Source organism: Cetorhinus maximus, chromosome 5 (assembly GCF_964194155.1).
Source record: "Cetorhinus maximus chromosome 5, sCetMax3.hap1.1, whole genome shotgun sequence".
Taxonomy (NCBI): domain Eukaryota; kingdom Metazoa; phylum Chordata; class Chondrichthyes; order Lamniformes; family Cetorhinidae; genus Cetorhinus; species Cetorhinus maximus.
In genome coordinates this window covers 114310788-114332536 of record NC_135883.1, presented here as the reverse complement: position 1 = coordinate 114332536, position 21749 = coordinate 114310788, and the positions used below count along the sequence as shown (strand labels likewise).

The following is a 21749-nucleotide window of genomic DNA, read 5'->3' as shown; positions in this document are numbered from 1 at the left end:
GGCCTCTGCTGAGCCTGCAAGATGGAAAGGCTGCCTCAATGCCAAAGTCCCCTTGAAGACAGGTAGGTTTGTTTTCAGGAGGTGGGACCAGGCAGGCAAGCACGGGTGATTGTGGGAAGGGGCATTATCCTCAAGTGGGTATGTTGTCGCAACTGGGATGGCTAAAGTCCCTGGGCTGACCCTTCCTTGGGCCATGGAGCAACTATTAAGCAGGGATCCCCTGGGAACCTGGTGGTTACCCATGTGGCGGCAGGGACTCGTACATGGGCAAAATCCTAGTGGGGGTGGGAACTGGCCCTTAATTAGGCCCTTATGTGGTTCAATTGGCTACCCAGCAGGCAGCCATGTCACTGAGGTTCGTGCAATATGCCATGGTGACAGAAAGACATCAGACTCCCTTCCCGATGCCCTCGTCAGCCAAGTAAGCAGCCCTCCCACCTCCCAGTTCATCAGTATAGGGCTGGGAAAATTCAGCCCTCTGAGTCAGAAAGTTATGAGCTTCAAGTCCCAATACAGAGACTTGGGTCTTTATTTTTAATCCAGCATCAGGAATTCAAAGCCTGGATAAATCCCGGATCCTGACCCCTTGCCTCATCTGTGTCGCCAGCAGATGCCCTAATTGGGCTGGCGGCGAGTTTGGCATCCAGTTAGTGGCTCCCAGCGCTGCCTGGAAACAGGAGCTCACTGCTAAGCACAACCGTCAAAGGCAGGCAGAAGCCATGATGGCGCCTGCCTTGTAACGTAGGCATCTGAGGGCCAGTAGCCTTACGCCACAGAGAAGTGGTCAAATGGCCAACATAAATCTACTACACCTGATCTGAGATAATAACCCTTATCGGCAAAAATGTTTCCTCAGAAAAAAACAATACTTGATGGCTCCCCAAATCAAACCTGACAGCTATGCACTAATGTGCACCAGACTGTTCAAGTTTGGCGATTTGCGATTTGAACATCGCCTTCTGGTTCTCGCCAGCCCACTAACAAAGTCCTCAAGGAGCTTAACAGGGAGTTAAGCAGGCAAGTGGGTTCCCAGGTTCTCAGTTTGCCTACCCCCCCTCCCCCACCGCCCTTGCTTTGAAAGTAGCAATGCGTCCTGGAAGGGTCGGGGTACTGACATGCCATCCGGGAGGGCTATTTTCAAAGTTTGCCCGCTCCTGTTCACGCCTCCACAGGCAATTGAAAATCCTGGCCTTGATTACTCCAGATCAGTACGAAAGGGATGCTGTACTGTCGGAGGTACTGTCTCTCAGATGAGACATCAATACCCTCTCAGATGGACACAAAAGATCTCATGGCACTGTCTCCCTGGTCTCCTGGTCAATCAACAAACATCACTAAAAACAGATTAGCTGGTCATTATCTCATTCCTATTCACATGACCTTGCTGTGTGCAAGTTGGTTTCCATGTTTCATAATTACAACTGTGACTACACTTCAAAAATATTTAATTGATTGTAAGGTGTTTTGGACCATTCTGAGGTCATGAAAGACAGTGTACATGTCTTTCTTTTCTCACCTACTAACCTAATATGCATTTGCGTTTTTAATTTAAATGTTAGAAATTGCAAAGACTTTCCCCTATGTAAGGTATCTATTTTAAACTTTCTAGCCATGTAGACTGGATGACTCAATAGATTGCTACATTTTGCTTCTGGATCTTCAGTTTTATAGATATTTCATCTGCCTGCTGGCTGCTTGTCCAAAGAAATGGGTTTGCAGACTAGGAGGGGCGGCTGAGAAGGCAGCTCAGAAGTTACAGAGTGATTTAAATAAAATAGATAACTGGATAGAGCAATGGCATGAAATTTAATGCAGACTATCATGAAATTTTACACATAGGGAGAAAATATAAGTGGTATTGAAATAGATTATGATGAAGCTGAAAGAAACCCAGGGCCAGAATTTTACATTCGGCATGCAGGCACAGGCCTGACACGCCGGAATGTAAAATGACGCGTGATGATGTCAGGCGTGTGTCCCGACGTCACCGCGCACCATCGCGATATTTCGGTAGGCGGGCGCTATGAGGACTGAGGCGTGCCTGCCATTAATTAATGGGCGCCAGTTAAGGCCCTTGAGGCACCAATTGTATTTGATTTTATGCAGCCCGTGCGATTTTCAGGGCGTCGCATGGGCGCAACGGGCAGGAGGGTAGGTCACATCTTCAAAAACCTCATCCACGGGCGGGATAAGAGGGGTGAGTGGGCTCGCTGATGCGAGTTGTTAGTACTTTGGATTATAAATTGCTGCTACTTGCTTGTGTGAACAGGACAACTTAATTTCTCTTCAGAGCTGCTTTGACGGAAACAACAGGCTTCAGTTCAGGACTCTGGAGGAATCATAACACTTGGGCCCTTCCAGGTATCAGACAGCCTTCCCTTGCCCTGGGAATGGGGATTGTGGTCTCTGCTGGAGGCACCTCCTCTGAGGAGGAAGGGAGGGCCAGCAGGGGGAGGACGCCAGGTTTCTCTATTCCTCCAGGGGAGCCACCTTTGAGAGGACAGGCGCAGGCACAAGGGACGGAGGGCGAACAGGAAGCCCGAGACGGAAGGGGCCGTAGAAGACGCCACTATCCTGCTGCCAGGGTTTAAAGGTGGTGATGCAGCTACCTCAATATGTCTGAGGTGCAGTATCCATCTCTCAAGGGAGCAAGTGCCCTCCATCTGTCAGATGATCGGCCCTGAGATCAGCTCTGACTGTGTGACTGGACACCCCATACCAGTGCCGTTGAAGGTCACAGTGGCCCTCAACTTATATGCCTCTGGCTCTTTCCAGGGGTCAGTGGGTGATCTTTGTGGAGTCTCCCAATCAGCTGTCCTTAATTGTGTCAAGCTGGTGACAGACGCTCTGTTCAGGCATGCATTAACTTTCATTCACTACTGCACAGACAAGGCCAGCCAGGCAGAGTGAGCCAGAGGCTTTGCCGTGCTTGCTGACTTTCCCCGCGTCCATGGTGCAATAGACTGCATACATGTGGCCATCAAGGTGCCAGCGGGTCAGCCGGGTGCCTTCTTCAACAGGAAGGGCTTCCACTCCATGAACGTGCAGATAGTGTGTGACCACAGGATGCAGATTCTGCAAGTCTGTGCAAGGTACCCAGGCAGCTCCCATGATGCTTACATCCTGAGACACTCCCAGGGGCCAAGTGCTCCAGCCCGGCTGGATGGATGGCTGCTGGGTGACAAGGGCTATCCCCTCAAAAAGTGGTTCATGACGCCTCTCCGCCATCCAAGAACAGAGGCTGAGCAGCGGTACAATAGGAGCCACGCCTCCACAAGGGCTGTGGTGGAGAGAACCATCAGTCTTCTCAAGATGTGCTTCCGATACTTGGACCATTCAGGGGGCGCACTGCAATACCCCCAGATCGTGTGTCACTGATAGTGGTTGCATGTTGCGCTGTCCACAATCTGGCGCTGGAAATGGGGGACACAGTAGGGGAAGAAGATGTTGACACAGCTACTCTGGCAGCAGATGATGAGTCCAGTAGTGAGTCCGAGGATGAGCACACTCAGGAGAACGCTGAGGGGGTAGACGCCGACCTGGGCAACCTCCAGGGAGGCATGGATACCCGGGAGGCTTTGATCCAATGCTCCTTCAGCTAGCATACCAAAGATGAACCACCACCACATGCCAGGGCTGCAGGCTCTGTACTTGATACCTGACAGGAACATTTGCTTGGTGAACAACATGAACTATGTGCCATTCAAGTAAAGTTCAATGACAGTAAGTCACTCATAATATCATGGGTTACCCTTCACCTGCAGAACTAATGAAGCACCCAGAGGCTTGTTGAACACAAACATTTAATGGTGTGGTGCCTGGCATACATAAATCAAATTAAATGGAATGGTGTTCTCCATCATACCTACTAATAACTAACTTAAAAGTGGGGCAAAAAATATCACCAGTGATAAGTCTGTGTTGTGCTTAAGGTGCTTTAAGTTTGCATTTGTGGGTGCTACGTCTAGGTGCTCCCTCCTTGCTGGCACTGGCATTGGAGACAGCCTACTCACTCTGCTGTCCTGTTGTCCTTGATGACCTTGGCACGTGTCCTCTGCCCATGGAGCCTGTGATGGCCCCGCCTGGGAGGAAGCGGCCAGTGCTGCAGCTGGCATCTCCCCAGTCACTGCAGCCTCATCGGATCCCGCGGTCACTGGCAGAGGGGTGGAGGAGCTGCTGCCCTCATCCAGAGCGCCCTGAGAGGAGCCCGCAGAGACGACTGGCAGCTCGTGCGCCAATGTCAGGTCACTTTGGAACTCCATGCTCACCACTGATGAATGTGCACCTGGCTGGGATACTGGGTGCCCAATCCACTTCCCACACTGACAATGGCCACCTGAGGTCATTGCAGGTGTGAGGGCTTGCAGGTCCGAGTGCATCCCCAGGAAGCCCTGATTGAGCTCCTAGAGAAGCCTCTCCATGAGAGTCGCCACTCTCTCCATGGAGGAAGAATCACGCTCGGCTTTGAGAGTCATTGCATTGCTCATGCTCCGCATGGACTCCTCCACAACAGAGACCATGTCACACAGTCCCTCATGTATCTCTGCCGGATCCTCCCGCACACTCTGCTGGACTTCCAGCATCTGCTGCCCCAGGGACACCTCCAGAGGCACATCATCAGCCACCGACTGAGCATGTTCCTGGTCCCCAGCAGTCCTCTGACTGCCGGCACCTGGGCACTCTCTGCCTCCACTTGCACTTCAAGTGAGTGTGAAGTGCCCTCACCGCTGTGCACCGAGATACTAGCCAACAATCTAATGCTCACCGAGGTGCTGGTATCTGCGCTGGTGCCTGCCTGGCTGAGAGGGTGTGACGCTGGTGCGTTAATGTCGTCTGTGTCCTCTGGGGTGAGTGATGGGCCTTTAGGCTCCTGACCCTGACGGGCCTCTGGTGAGAGCCTGTGTGCGTTTCTCTCATCTGTGTCCTCTGGGGTGAGTCGTTTTTGAATCGGTCACCGGGTAACTACTGGACCCGGCGGACATTGAGCTCCCGCCCCTGCCCGCCCCTCCACGCTGATGCCAGAGTCGCATCTTACACTGGATGGGCCTTAATTGACCGGCCTGTGTAAAATAGCGGTGTGAAGCCGACTGCCCTCGCCCGCTCCTGCTGAGCCCGCACGGCCAATGTCAAATTCTGGCCCAGGAAGTCCTAATAAACCTGATTCTCAACAAATCTGATCAATATAAATCTGCAGCCAACAAAATCAATTGAAAAATCGTGACCAAGCTATTTAATTGCTCTGGTCAGACCACGCATTGCATACTGAACCCAATTCTGTTTGCCAAGGCACAAGGAAGAGAATGAAGCAGAAGAATTAGTGCAGAGAAGAATCTTGAGGCTGATCCCTCATGTCAAAGGTTGAGCTGTGAGGAAAGACCAGAGAATATCAAGCTTTACATTGCAGAAAGGGATTATCGACCAGGAGATCTTCTAGAGGCAAATAGGGTACTTAATGGAAAACAAAAACAGAATTACCTGGAAAAACTCAGCAGGTCTGGCAGCATCGGCGGAGAAGAAAAGAGTTGACGTTTCGAGTCCTCATGACCCTTCAGCAGAACTGAGTAAAGTTAGGAGAGGGGTGAAATATAAGCTGGTTTAAGGTGGGGGGTGGGGGGGGAGAGAAGTTGTGGGGGGGGAGTGGTTGTGGGGACAAGCAAGCAGTGATAGGAGCAGATAATCAAAAGATGGCACAGACAAAAGGAACAAAGAGGTGTTGAAGGTGGTGATATTATCTAAGAAAATGTGCTACTTAAGAATGGATGGCAGGACACCCAAGGTACAGCTCTAGTGGGGGTGGGGTGGAAAGACTGACAGGGTATTACAGTTATAGATTTAAAAATAATGGAAATAGGTGGGAAAAGAAAAATCTATATAAATTATTGGAAAAAACAAAAGGGAGGGGGAAGAAACGGAAAGGGGGTGGGGATGGGGGAGGGAGTTTAAGATCTAAAGTTGTTGAATTCAATATTCAGCCCGGAAGGTACTTAATGGAATGAGGAGGGTCGATCCAGAATATCATTTTAAATTGCAACAGTAGGATGAGGGGACACTGGTTCAAACTAGTAAACGGTAAATTTGGGACTGTTATTAAGAAATTCTACTTCAGACAAGGAGTGATCAACACATGGAATGGGCTCCCAGGAACACTAGAGGAGCTGAAAACACTGGAATAGTTTCAGAAATAAATTCAGGTGAGATTTTCCAGCCCTGCCTGCAGCCAGGATTGTCCGATGCCACTGAAAGTCAATGGATATTTGGCTGGGCTGCTGCAATCCCTGCAGGGCCGGAAAATCTGGCCAAAATGTGGGCACTTAGGATCTCTGGATGGGTGAATAAAAACTAGGCTTTCCTCGTCTGTAATTTATCTTGTGATCATGTAAATATGGATAACTTAAAGGAATAAATCCACCTATAGCTTTGCGCAAATAAGTAGTTTAAAGATGCCTATAGTGAGAAATTGAAGTGTCACATTGTAATAGTGATGGATAGTTTTCTGATGTTGGGGTTAAGGCTTGAATAGTGTGCATGGAGCTTTATTCTTCACCTTGCCTTGGTGTGTCTAAACAATGACCCATAGCCCATGAACCCTGATAATTTGGTCAACAAATACAGTCATACCTAGCACAAAGGAATGGTTGTGATTGTTGGAGGTCAAAGATCTCAGCTCCAGGACATCACTGCAGGAGTTCCTCAGGATAGTGTCCTCAGCCTAACCATCTTCAGCTGCTTCATCAATGGCCTTCCTTCCATAATAATGTCAGAAGTGGAGTTGTTCACTGATGATTGCATGATGTTCAGCACCATTCGCGGCTCCTCAGATACTGAAGCAGTCATGTCCAAATGCAGCAAGACCTGGACAATATCCAGGCTTGGGCTGACAAGTGGCAAGTAACATTCGCTTCACTCAAGTACCAGGCAATGACTAACTCTAACAAGAGAGAATTAATCATTGCCTTTTTCATTCAATGGTATTACCATTGCTGAATCCTCCCCTATCAACACCCTGGAGGTTCCATTGACCAGAAACTGAACTGGACTAGCCATATAAATACTGTGGCTCCAAGAGCAGGTCAGAGGCTAGAAATCGTGCAGCGATCTTCAGTACTTTCCAAGTTCCTACCATACATATTGTAATCCCTTGCCTTGTTAGCCCTCCCCAAGTGCATTATCTCACATTTTTCCGGGTTGGATTCCATTTGCCACTGCTCTGCCCACCTGACCAGTCCATTGATATCCTCGTGCAGTTTACGGCTATCCTCCTCACTATTTACCACCCTACCAATTTTTGTATCATCAGTAAACTTCTTGATCATAGCCCCTACATATAAGCCAAATCATTTATGTACACCGCAAACAGCAAGGTCCCCAGCACTGAGCCCTGTGGAATCCCACTGGAAACAGACTCCCAGTCACAGAAACATCCCTCTGCTTCCTGCAACTCAGCTAATTTTGGATCCAATTTTACCTTGGATTCCATGGGGCCTTACTTTCTTGACCAGTCTGCATGAGGGACCTTATCAAAAGCCTTGCTAAAGTCCATTTAGACCACATCAAGTGCATTACCCTCATCAACACATCTAGTTACCTCCTCAAAAAATTCGATCAAATTTATCAAACACAACCTTCCCTTAACAAATCCATGCTGACTATTCCTGATTAATCCAAGTGCAGATATATTCTGTCCCTCAGAATTATTTCTAGTAATTTCCCCACCACCGAGGTTGGCCTGTCATTTCCTGGTCTCCCCTTCCTCCTTTTTTTAATAATGGGACAATGTTAGCAGTCTTCCAATCCTCTGGCACCTAACCTGTGGCCAGAGAGGATTTTAAAATCATTGCCAGGGTCCTTGATATCTCTTCCATTGCCTCCCTCAACAGCCTGGGATACATCTCATCTGGGCCTGCGGATTTATCCACTTTTAATGCCACTAAACCCGCTTGTACCTCCCCTTTCTCTAAGTTAATTTCCTCTAGTATTTCACAGTCCGCCACCCTGATGTCTATACCTGCATTGTACTTTTCCATTGTGAAGACTGTTGCAAACTATTCATTGAGGACTGTACCCATGCCTTCCAGGTCCACACACACATTACCTCTATGGTTCCTACTTGGCCCTACTCTTTCTCTAGCTATGCTCTTGTTCTTTATATATTTAAAAAGCCCTTTACATTTTCCTTTATTCTACCCACCAATGCTTTGGGAATCTGCCATATTGAGCCCTTGGTATCTGCAGCCTGTAGCCTGTAGAAGTGTTTTCAACAGAAATGTTGCAGAGAGAGCATCCTGGATTATTTCCAGGCTGTGTGATAACAAGATCACAGGCTCATAGGTTAAAAGAAGAAGAGCAGGAAGTTTGAAGGCAGAGAGAAGGTGTGGAAGTCCATTAACTAGCACTATGTTTGAAAACATTGTTCAGGAAGAAAGACTGGAAGACAATGCAGCTAAATTGTTTAACTCAAGGCAGTTTGTGGAGTTACAGAAAAAAGATTCAGAAATAAAACAGTTGTATCAAACTGTTACTATTACTCAGAAACAGAGGAAGAATGTATTCCAGTATGTTATTACCTTAAGGATAATGTTTTAATGAGAAAATGGAGGCCTTATCATGTTTCAGCAAATGAAAGCTGGAGGGAGGTGCATCTGATTGTAATACCATTTGTATATAGAAATGAGATTCTGAGAATTGCTCATGAAATTCAATGAGGGCATATTTAGCGATTAGAAAGACACAGGCAGAAATACAACAACATTTTTATTGGTCTGGATTGCATAGAGATGTCGTCAAATTCTGTAGAACATGTTACACATGTCAGGTGATAGGGAAACCACAAGCAGTGATTAAGCCAGCACCTTTAATTACAATTCCAGCATTTGAAGAATCTTTACTAGGGTCATGATTGATTGTGTAGGTCCCCTCCCTAATATGAAAAGCGGAAATCAGTACTTACTGATAATAATGGATGTGTCTACCAGTTTCCTGAAACAATACTTTTGAGAAATATTAAAACAAATAAAATTGTGGAAGAGTTAGTTAAATCTTTTACAAGATATGGTTAATCTAAAGAAATACATTCAGATCAGGGCTCAAATTTCATGTCACAATTGTTTAAGGAAGTAATGCACAGTTTGGGGATAAAACAATTTAAGTCAACAGCTATAAAAACAAAAAGCTCCCTCCCTCCCCCCATCCCCACCCCGTTTCTTTTCCCCCCCCCACCCGCCTTTTTTTTCAATAATTTATATAGATTCTTCTTTCCCCACCTATTTCCATTATTTTTAAATCTAAAACTAAAACCTTTAGTCTTTCCACCCCACCCCCACTAGAGCTGTACTTTGAATATCCTGTCTTGCATTCTTAATTAGCACTTTTCTCAGACAAAGACCACCACCTTCAACACCTCTTTGACCCTTTTGTCTCTGACATCTTTTGATTATCTGCTCACACCACACCCTCAATGTGTCTCTTCCCCCCCACCCACCTTAAACCAATTTATATTTCTCCCTTGTTGAAACTATGCTTCAGTTCTGCTGAAGGGCCATGAGGGCTCGAAACGTTGACTGATTTCTTCTCCGCCGATGCTGCCAGACTTGCTGAGTTTTTCCAGGTAATTCTGTTTTTATTTTGTTAAGTCAACAGCTTATCATCCTGAGTCACAAGAGGCTTTGGAAAGATCGCATCAAACTTTAAAAACTAGGATGATGGCACATAGTCAGGATTATGCACAGAATTCGGATGGGGAATTCCATTCCTGTTATTTGCTATTAAGGATGCTCCTAATGCATTGACTGGTTTTAGTCTTTTTGAACTAGTTTATGGTCATGAGGTAAGGGGATCACTGAAATTGATGCATGAGAAATTGGGGTCAAAATTCAGAAATGACTCTCCTGGATTATGTATAAAATTTCAGAGAGAGATAGGCCAGAGCCTGTGAGTTAGCTAGGGAACATTTAAAGATATCACAGCAAGTGATGAAAGTGAAGGCAGACAGGAAAGCTACAGCTCATAGTTTTGTTGCTCGGAATAAAGTTCTAGTTCTGTTACCAGTACTGGATGACTCGTTAAAGGCAAAGTTTAGTGGGCCTTAGAGGATTGAAAAGAAATTCAGTGAAGTAGGTTATTTAATAAATACTCCAGATAGAAGAAAGAAGCAGAGGGTTCGTCATGTAAGTATTCTTTAAAAGTACTTTGACAGGGAAGAAGGCCAAAAGGAGGCATTCGTGGTGGTAGATAATGAGAAAGAGGTAGTAATGCAGGATTCTGTAATTGATTTTCCTCTAATCAAATTGGATAATGAAGGGGAACTTGAAAATTTAAATGTAATATTGTGATTTGGAGAAGCTTTTGCGGTCACACAGGCCTATTTGTGGCAATAAGCTGGGAAGGACGAATTTAGCTATACATGATGTATGTGTAGAAGTTTCATCTCCAATAAGGCAACATCCTTATAGATTAAATGTGGCAAAGTTATCACAAGTACAGAAAGAAATTGATTTCATGCTTCAAAATGATATAATTGAGTCTAGTTGCAGTAACTGGAGTTCACCTATTGTGCTAGTGCCAAAACCGGATGGAACACAAAAACTGTGTGTGCACTATCGAAAGGTGAATGCGGTGACAAAAGCAGATTCATATCCTATACCACATTTGGAAGGTTGCATTGAGAAAGTGGGACAATCAAAATTTATCACAAAGATTGACTTGCTAAGAGGATATTTGCATGTACCGGAAAGAGCAAAGGAGATATCGGCTTTTGTGATACCAGATGGACTATATCAGTTTAAAGTCAAGCCATGTGGTGTGAAAAATGCACCTGCAACATTTCAAAGACTGACAAATAAAGTAATTGCAGGACTGAGCAATTGTGCTGTTCATATTGATGACTTGATAGCTTTCAGTCAGATGTGGGAGGAGCATTTACAACATCTGGAATTATTTACTTGGTTACAAGAAGGTAATTTGGTGGTGAACTTGGCTAAAAGTGAATTTTCAAAAGCGCGAATTACACATCTAGGTCATACCATTGGACATGGTAAGGTGGCTCTGAGAGATGTGAAAGTCGAGGCTTTCGAGGATTTCCCCATGCCGACAGCAAAACAAAAAGTTTTGGGACTTCTGGGCATAAGTGCGTTTTATTGGAAATTTGTACTTAATTTTAGCCAAGCGGTTGTTCCATTGACTGAACTATTAAAAAAGAACAAGAAGTTTCAATGAATACAGGAGTGTCAGAAGGCATTTGACAGTTTGAAAACTGTATTAATTACGACACCAATTTTGGCTGTTCCAAATTACGCCAAGCAATTTAAGTTGGCAATTGACACAAGCGATATAGGCATTGGGGCCCTACTGTTACAACACTGGAATTGAAAAACTGATAGGGTATTTTTCACAGAATTTGAATGTAGAGAAAATATTCAATGATTAAAAAGGAAACCTTGGGCAGAATTTTTCCATCGGCATGGGAGGGCTGGGGGACCCGCACACCGATGCATAAAGTGGGGGGGTGGGACCCGCAAGCTGATGCATAAAGTGAGGTGGGTTACGTCGGGTGGAACTCCTGACGTCACCCGACAGCATTTACATTTTCAGGTCGGCGGGCGCGTAGCCGAGTTGGCTGTGCGCCCACCGACCTGTCAACGGCCTATTAAGGCCATTAAGAAACCAATTCAGCTTATAAATGAACCTGCTCATCCAACCTTAAGGTTGGCGGGCAGGCCGGGAGCCCAGGCAGACTTGTGAAAAAACATGAAACCTCATCTGCTGGCGGGATGAGGCTTCATGAGGGTTTTTAAATTTTAATGAAAGGTTGCAATAAAAGTTATGGACATGTCCCAACTCATGTGACAGTGTCACATGATGGGACATGGTAGGGAACATTTTTAAACTCCTTCATCAAAAGTTTCAAAATGGAGCCGATCTCCCTGAGGTAGCACTGTGCCCCGGCTGAGGGAATCCGCCACCCCCCCCCCCACCCACCCACACAGGGAGCACATAGCGCTTTCTGGTGGACGTCACGCTGGGCGGGCCTTAATTGGCCCGCCCACGTAAAATGGCGGCACGCCCCCGACTGCGGCCGCTGATCGGGAGCCCGCCCGCTCGCTCCCACTCTTCCCCCACTGACGGGGGAACATTTTTCCCCTTGGGTTTAGTGTTAGCGTTGCATCATTTTGAGATTTATGTGGCAAGCAATTCGTCAGAAACAATTGTGTATACAAACCACAATCCTTTAAAGTTTCTGGGCAAATTTCGATACAGAAGTGCAAGGCTGTTCAAATGGAGTATATTACTGCAATCGTTTAATCTACAGATTGTACATGTGGCGGGACAAGAAAATCTGATTGCAGATGCGTTGTCAAGGATTTGAAGCTTAAAGGGAAATTGGACATTTAAAACCTGGACACTGGACTGGAAAGATTTCTGTTGATACCAAGGATTTATACATATATTGTTATGTTAACGCATGCATCTAGTAATGTAATAATGTAATAAGTATAGGAGGTAATGTAAGATGGGTTCAAAAAATGAAGTTCAGTAAATGGAGCAACCACACTACTAAAATTTGGTACAAATTTCCAATAAGATGCACTTATGCCCAGAAATCCCAAAACTTCTTGTTTTGCTGTAGGCTTTTAAATTATGATGGTTCTTTTTTTCAATAAGAAGGAGGATGTCAGGAAGATATAATAATTTTCATAATGTTATTGGAATTTATTGTAGAGTATTAGTGGGGTCTGTGCCTATAGGTCGCTGTGTGTGTGTTTGTGTGTGTGTGGGACTTAATTGAATTAAAGGCAGCTGGTTTAAAGGCTTTGATGTATCAGAAGATAAGCTAGGTTTGAGATGTTAGATAGGTAAACATGGATGAAGTTTTAGAGTGTAAGGTGTAAAGGGAACATTTACATTTTTAAATAAACCAGACTAGCTTGAATTCAAAAGAGGAGGTGAAATGTTTCATTTACCCAGGAGAAGTTAAGATATAGTGTGTTTATTTTTCCCAAAGATTACTGGTAAAATTGGCACTATGATAGATTTTATTGTTAGAGAGGTAAAGTCCAAAGACATAATGAAACAATGAGAATTTGCATTCAAAGGGGAAAATACGCCTAAAGGAGAGAAGGCTGTGTATAAAGGAAGGAATTCTAAGATCTAACAAGTGTGAAAAGCCTCTAGTACTAAGCCTCAAACTGCTGTCTGCAAGCACTGAAGTTAAGAAAACTCACTTTGAATTCAACTGTCCAGGGTATCATGTTACTTTGCCTGGGCCTTTTAACATCTATGTGTTTTACTGTTGCCTTAACGGAGGTGAAACTGGGAGTTAGATTAACTGGGGAAGCAAGGAGTTATCATAGTAGTAATTTATAAACCTATGTATGTGCTTGAAATCATTTTTTTCCTCCAATTAATAAAGAGTTAATTTAGTTTTGTAAGAAACCTGTAAGACTCAGTGGTCCTATTACTACTGAATTCAAAGCATGCATCTTGAAATATATACAAATTGCAAAACAGTTGTGGTAATAGTTTAAAGTTTCCCTTTGGGATTTGAGCAGCTCAACATTTATCATCAGCTGTGCCATTCCAAGTGTGCCTGAGAAAACAAACAACAAACACTGCTGGATAATTATTTTTTAAGCTGCTGAAATTTATTCTATGCCTTTACAAGAGCAGAGAAGTATCATATGGAATCAGCGCTGCCAGTATTGTAATCCTCTTCAACAGAAGCTTGAAGCATAATGATATGGAAAGCTGGTCACAGTAAACTGGTGTGGAGCAAAGGAATCCCTTTGCAACACACTCCAGTCCAGTTTATAGCTTTCTATTTTGCCTTTCTTCAGTGCACCACCAGGCATACATCACTACTGATCCAGAGGTCCACACATGTATGATGCTCCTTATATTTAGGGGCCTATTTTATCCCATTTGTTTTCAATGTCTGGAGCCCCTGTTACAAGAAATTCTGAGGAGGTATTAGCGGTTTTGGCGGGCTTAAAAGTGGATAAATCCCTAGTCCCAGATGAGTTGTATCCCAGGCTGCTATGTGAGGCAAGGGAGGAGATTGCAGGGGCTCTGACACCAGTTTTCAAATCATCTCTGGCTACAGGGGAGGTGCCAGAGGACTGGAGGACAGCAAATGTGGTACCACCATTCAAGAAGGATAGTAGGGATAAACCAAGTAATTACAGGACAGTGGATCGAACATCAGTGGTAGGGAAACTATTGGAAAAAATTCTGAGGGACAGGATTAATCTCCACTTGGAGAGGCAGGGATTAATCAGGGATAGTCAGCATGGCTTTGTTAGGGAGAGATCATGTTTAACAAATTTGATTGAATTTTTCGAGGAGGTGACTAGTTGTGTAGATGAGGGTAGTGTAGTTGATGTAGTCTACATGACTTCAGTAAGGCTTTTGACAAGGTCCCACATGGAGAATGGTCAAGAAGGTAAGAGCCCATGGGATCCAGGGCTATTTGGCAAATTGGATCCAAAATTCACTTAGTGGCAGGAGGCAGGGGGTGATGGTCGAAGGTTGTTTTTGCGATTGGAAGATTGTGACGAGTGGTGTACCGCAGGAATCGGTGCTGGGACCCTTGCTGTTTGTAGTGTACGTTAATGATTTAGACATGAATATAGGAGGTATGATCAGTAAGTTCACAGATGTCATGAAAATTGGTGGTGTAAATATTAAGGAGGAAAGCCTTAGATTATTGCACGATATAGATGGGCTGGTAAGATGGGCAGAGCAGCTGCAAATGGAATTTAATCCTGAGAAGTGTGCGGTGATGCATTTTGGGAGGACTAACATGGCTAGGGAATACACAATGAATGGTAGGACCCTAGGAAGTACAGAGGAGCAGAGGGACCTTGGTGTACATGTCCATAGATCCCTGAAGGCGGCAGCACAGGTAGATAAGGTGTTTAAGAAGGCCTATGAGATACTTGCCTTTATTAGCCGAGGCATAGAATATAAGAGCAGGGAGATTATGTTGGAGCTGTTTAAACGCTAGTTAGGCCACAGTTGGAGTACTGTGTGCAGTTCTGGTTGCCACACTATAGGAAGGATGTGATTGCACTGGAGAGGGTGTGGAGGAGATTCACCAGGATGTTGCCTGGGCTGGAGCGTTTCATCTATGAAGAGAGACTGGACAGGCTAGGGTTGTTTTCCTCAGGGCAGAGAAAGCTGAGGGGGAACCTGATAGAGGTATACAAAATTATGGGGGGCATGGATAAGGTAGATAGGAAGAAACTTTTTCCCTTAGCGGAGGTGTCAATAACCAGGGGGCATAGATTTAAGGCAAGGGGCAGGAGGTTTAGAGGAGATTTGAGGAAAAGTTTTTTTCACCCAGATGGTGGTTGGAATCTAGTACACACTGCCTGAGGGGGTGGTAGAGGCAAGAATCCTCACAACATTTAAGAACTATTTAGATGAGCACTCAAAATGCCATGGACTAAAGGGCTATGGGCCAAGTGCTGGAAAATAGGATTAGAATAGATAGGTGTTTGATGGCCGGCACGGACACGATGGGCCGAAGGGCCTACTTCTGTGCTGTATAACTTTAAAACTTGATAACTCTTCTGTCTTGCTGGCCTGAAGATTGGCACAAGGTGATTTGTAAGATTTCAAAAATATCTAAAGTATTTTTTGTCCCGTTCTCAACACATACCTAAGACTCCGAGCCTTTTGGTGGCCAGCTTTCCTTTTCCAAACGTTTTACATGCAAGGGAAATCCTAGTCCAACACTTCCCCACCCCCACCAATATCCCCCGATCATGGGCAGCTCAATGTCTATTGGAAGAAAACACATATCTTAAAGGTAAATGGCATTAATGCGAGAGAGAGTGAAGTAAAAATTACTATAACCTCAAAAAGTATCAGCAAGTAGGGTTAATAAAAAATCTCAGTGGAGAAACAAAAAATTTTTTATGGTGAATTCAGACAACAACAAAAAAAACAATGGTCAGAAAAAATATGGAGGAGAGATAAAAATAAACTTGGATAGAAAGACTTCAGTACTAACATCAGCCTTCAGGACCCTACTTCATTGCCACCTCAATATTACTATATCACAGCATTTCCCTTCTGTGCCGTTAAACACATCATTCATTACTATGCTGTCAAACTCTAAAATATGCTGCAATGCTGCTAATCTTAACAACCCTCTCTCTGTGGCTTCTACACCTCAAGACTCCTTACCCCTCCCCACCATGCTATCAAATCCAAAACCTGCTTCTACAGCTGTCAACCATAGCACCTCACCACAGTAGGTATGATAGGACAATGTTTATGACACTGGATTAGTAGAGGCTTGAATTAATGATTTGGAGACATGAGTTTATGTCCCATCACGGCAACGGAAAGTTAAATTTATTTAATTAAATAACATCTGGAATTAAAAGCTAGCCTAAAGTGGGCTGGTTAAAAGGACCTCCTCAGTGCACTGGGACTTCATCCTAACTGTGCAGTTGAATATTAGACCCCCTGGCCCGTCACTCCCCCTTATCCCCCCATCAACTCCTTATGTCCCATTCATACCAATTCTTGCCCCCACCCACTTCCAATAGCCGTCCATACCTTCCATGCCTATCTATGCCTCTCTTCCTTATGGATGATACGAAACTTGTATGCATTGTAAACTATGAGGAGGACAGTCCAGAATTTCAAAAAGACATAGACAAGTTGGTGGAGTGGGCAGATAGGTGGCAGATGAAGTCCAATGCAGAGAAATGTGAGATGATGCATTTTGGTCGGATGAACATGGAGAATCATTATAAAATAAGGGATATAATTCTTAAGGGGGAGCAGGCTGTTTTTTCCCCCAAAATTTAAAGGCCAGGGGATTTAACTGACTAGACCATTTACGAGCATTCATGACTATCCTTAAGTCACACACTGCGGAAACGGACCTCGCTCCAGCGAAAATGGGGTCTGTTTGAACTCAGCAACGCCCTCTCCTAAGCCTGTGGGTGAACTTGCTGAATGTTGAGCTTGCTTTTGCCAGGCCATGATGTTGTTGGAGAGGATACTCCCGAGATTACAGAACCTCTGAACTTCTGAGTTGTGGGTGTATTCATCGTGACTGTGGGGTCTTCTGGAGTGTGTGCTCTGAGAGCATAGTGGTTGGAAAACAGGAGTTTACTTAGTGGTTGTTCTGTGATTTTTGTGTGAGCCTTGCGCCTTTGCAGATTGAAGAGGTCCTGAAAAGAATGTGTATATGTATCTGGAGATCTTTGCTCGCACACAAGAGCATGCATATCCTAAACGTAGATGGTAGACAGGGTTGGAGCCATTACATGGATTTGATTGATGCCATTGGTGACAGGAAAGGCATCTGATAAGGCGCCATTCTGAATTGCACTGGCCATCATGAAATGGGCCAACGACCCTGAACATTTTTTCAGGACAGCCACATTTGTCCACAGTTAACTGCGTCAAAGGCCTTGGTCAGGCCTTTACCATGTAGAGGCCTTTGTTCTGTTTGTGAGACCTTTCTTGAATCTGACGACTGCAAAGATCATGTTGACCATTCCTCAACCAGCACAAAAGCCATACTGTGAAGCTAGGTACACCAAGTCTGCAAGATGAATAACATTCCTGTTTAAAGAAGTGAAACGCCACAATAATTATCACAGGTGAACTTGTAGGCTGCCAGCCAAGACTGATGGACCCCACCTGCCCAGAGCTATCTGGCTTTGAGGTGCTAGTCACTCACATTCACACCTCTGTCCACAGTTCTAAACGGGGATCGGCACATGAAGCCGAGCAGTAGGAATTTGATTAGGAGAGGCTACTTGAGATGCTGACCATAGGGGGCTTTTTATGGATGAAGAGCAAGTCAACTCTCTTCACCATCTTAGTCCTTCCTAACCTTTTGACCCACTGTGTCTTTATTTATTTAACCTATTTTAACATGATTTGTTTGTTCTCACCAGAAACTGAAGTTAACTCCTATTATGGTATTTTATGTCAATGAGTAGAAAAATGCAGGCCATACTTCACCAATAACAAAACAACGATTCCTCTCATTATCTGCTATGTTACTTAGTCCTATCCTTATAACCGTTTAAAATTACACACCCTTTCTGACTACCCCGACCAATGCCACAGGAGATCTTCCTATGTATTATTAGAATAAATTCAATTAGATTAACAGTAAATTGATTTCTACTCCTGCTTCAGAATAAGGTAGGGATGAACAAGCTGTGCATATGTTTTCCTCCCTTCCCCCAACCTCCCTCCACATGCTGCCCTCCTCCCACCCCCACCATTCGTCCATCTCCCCTGCAGCTGGTTTGATTGAAATCTTGATTCTAGTATGAAGTAATGAAATGTAAGCATGGTAACACCCACATAATATGCATCAAACAGTTCATTTCAGCGAGCGGTGTGATAATGTTAGTCAATTCTGCTTCATCCAAACCATTTTAAGAAGCTAAATGAATTCTTCCATGGAGGCTTTCTGAACTGCCACCATATGCATTAGATATTAATAGCTTAAGGATTTGAGTAATTATTTTTAGGGGGTAATTATAATTTCCATGCCTCCTACTGCAATGCTACAAATCACAAAGCTACTTTTAAAAATATGGTTGGTGTTACATCTTGAGTAAGATGTAGAGTTCTGGTCATCATCGCAAAATGGGCATCATTATTGCCCTTGGACAAGAGGACAAAGAGGTGAGTCACCAAGGTGAATTCAAGGTCTAAATTTTTGCGGGGTAATGGAGAGTCTGGGGACCTTTAAAAATGGTGGCTGGAACTTGGATCTGGAATTCCTGCCCCCATTTTGAACAGATCCTATTTTTGCCAGCAGGGGAAAGGGGGTTTGGCATGACTATGATATGGGGGAAGTTAAACTGACTGGCCTGTAATTTCTTGGTCCCTTCCTTTTTTAATAATGGGACAACGTTAGCAGTCCTCCAGTCCCCTGGCACCTCACCTGTGGCCAGAGAGGATTTGAAAATTACTGCCGGGTCCCCGATAGCTCTTCCCTTGCCTCCCTCAACAGCCTGGGATACATCTCATCTGGGCCTACGGATTTATCCAATTTTAAAGCTGCTAGACCCGCTATAATCTCTTCTGATTCTATGATAATTTACTCTAATATTTAACAGTCCTCCACCCTGATGTCTATACCTGTGTCGTTCTTTTCCATTCTGAAGACTGACACAAGGTATTCATTGAGGACTGTACCCGCATCTTCCGGCTCCACACACACATCACTTCTATGGTCCCTAATTGGCCCTACTCTTTCCCTAGTTATTCTCTATCTCTTTATATATTTAAAAAACCCCTTCAGGTTTTCCTTCATTCTATCCACCAATGCTTTCTCATGCACTCTCTTAACTTTTCTAATTTACTTTTTAAGTTCCCCCCTGCACTTTTTATACTCCTCTAAGGACTCTGCCATACTGAGCCCTCGGTATCTGCCAGGAGCTTCTTTTTAATTTCTTAATCCTAACCTTTATGTTACTTGACATCCAGGGTTCTCCGGACTTGGTCCCCACCTTTCTCTTTATGGGAGCATATTTGCCCTGTACTCTCGCTATTTCCTCCTTGAATGCCTCTCACTGCTCTGACACAGTTTTATCTTCAAGTAGCTGCTCCCAGTCCACTTGGGCCAAATCATATCTCATTTTAATAAAATTAGCCTTTCCCCAGTTTAGAATTTTTATTCCCGCCCCAACCCTATCCTTTACCATAACTATCCTAAATCTAACTGAGCTACGGTCACTATCTCCAAAATGCTCCCTTACTGATACACCTTTCACCTGCCTGGGCTCATTTCCGAATATTAGGTCCAGAACTGCCCTCTCCCTTGTTGGACTTTCTATGTACTGGCTAAAAAGGTTTTCCTGGATGCAACTTAAGAATTTTGCTCCCTCCTTACCATTCACGCTAAAACTATCCCAGTTGATATTTGGGTAGTTAAAATCCCCTACCATTACTGCCTTATTATCTTATACTTCTCTGAAATTTGGTTACATATTTGATCCTCTATCTCTCCCTGACTGTTTGGGGGCCTGTAGTACACACCCAACAGCATGTTTGCCCCTTTTTACGTTTTTTATTTCTACCCATTTGGCCTCATTTATTGATCCCTCCAAGATATCATCCCTCCTCACTGCTATAATTGATTCCTTGATCAATATTGCTTCACCCCGCTCCTCTTCTATCCCTCTCTATCTCGTCTGAATACCCTATAAACAGGAATGTTGAGCTGCCAATCCTGCCCTTCCTTTAGCCAAGTCTTGTTCATGGTTATGAGACCATACTCCCACCTGCCTGTCTGTGCCCTCAGCTCATCTGTCTTATTCCTCAGGCTCCTTGCATTAAAATATTTTCCATTTAGCCTTGCTAAACTCACTTAATTCTTATCTAGCCTATGTTTCCTCTGCCTTCCAGACTCACTTACTAGCGTTTTAACTTCTAATTCCATCTCAGCTTCTCTCCTCTCTGAACTACTTTTCAGGATCCCATGCCCCTGCCAATTTAATTTAAATCCACCCCAGCATCATTAACAAGCCTCCCCATAAGGATGTTGGCCCCGTTCCTGTTCAGATGCAACCTGTCCAACTTGTACAGGTCCCACCTCTCCCAGAGAGAGTTCCAATGCCCCAGGAATCTAAAGCCATCCCTCATGCACCATCTTTCCAGCCATGCATTCACCTGCTCTATCCTTCTGTTCCTATACTCACTACTGCGTGGCACTGGGAGTAATATGGTGATTACTACCTTTGAAGTCTTGCTTTTCAATTTCCTACCTAGCTACCTAAGGTCTGCTTGCAGGGCCTCATTTCTCTTTCCTCCTCTGTCATTGGTCCCAACGTGGACCACGACCTCCGGCTGTTCACCCTCCCCCTTCAGAATGCCCTGCAGCTGTTCCGTGACATCCTTGACCCTGGAGGTACAGGCACATACCATCCTGGAGTCACATCTACGATGCAGAAATGCCTGTCTACTCCCCTTAGTAACGAATCCCCTACCACTATTGCCCTTCCACACTCCTTCCACCCCGCACCCCCCCCCCGACCGAGCAGCTGGACCACCCACAAAGCCATGGCCTTGGCTCTGGTTGGCCTCCACAGAGGAACCATTACTCTCACTGTTTTCCAAGGCCAATAAACGGTTTGCGAGTAAGATGCACTTGGGGGATTCCCTCACTACCTGCCTGGCCCCCTTCTTCTGTCTGGTAGTCACTCATTCCCTCTCTGCTTGCACTTCTTTAAGCTGCGGGGTGACCACATCCTGAAACATGCTATCCATTCACTTCTCAGCCTCGTGAATGCACCGTAGTGCCCCCAGCTGCTGCTCAATCTCCAAAACCCAGAGCTTGAGTTGCTCCAGTCGGAGGCACCTCCTGCACATATCCTAGACCAGCAGGAGCATCTAGGATTTTCCACATAGCACAGGATGTGCAAATAATGGGACTGAGCTCCCCAGACATATTTTAACTAAATAGAATAAGGATCCTTGCTTTTATTTTACCTTGACTCCTACTTGAGTATAGACTAGATGCTAGATCCTCTAGATGGACTAGATCCTCTAGGTGTTGCTGACTGCCTGTCTGTCCCAGGGTCCTCCTCTCACACTCTCCTTTAGGTGCTGCTGGCTGCCTGTCCCGGAGTCCTCCTCTCACACTCTCCTTAAATGAGGAAGAATTTCTTCACTCAGAGGATGGTGAATCTTTGGAATTCTCTATACCAGAGGGTTGTAAAACTCAATCACTGAGCATGTTCAAGATGGAAATCAAAATATTT

The 21749-nt window shown here is 44.8% G+C and overlaps 1 long non-coding RNA gene across 3 annotated transcripts in view; it reads left to right on the top strand.

Annotated features, from left to right (window-relative positions):
* LOC144680348 (uncharacterized) overlaps positions 1 to 21749 on the top strand; it is a 76952-nt gene that overhangs the window by 14224 nt on the left and 40979 nt on the right. The gene's annotated exons all lie outside the window — the stretch shown is intronic.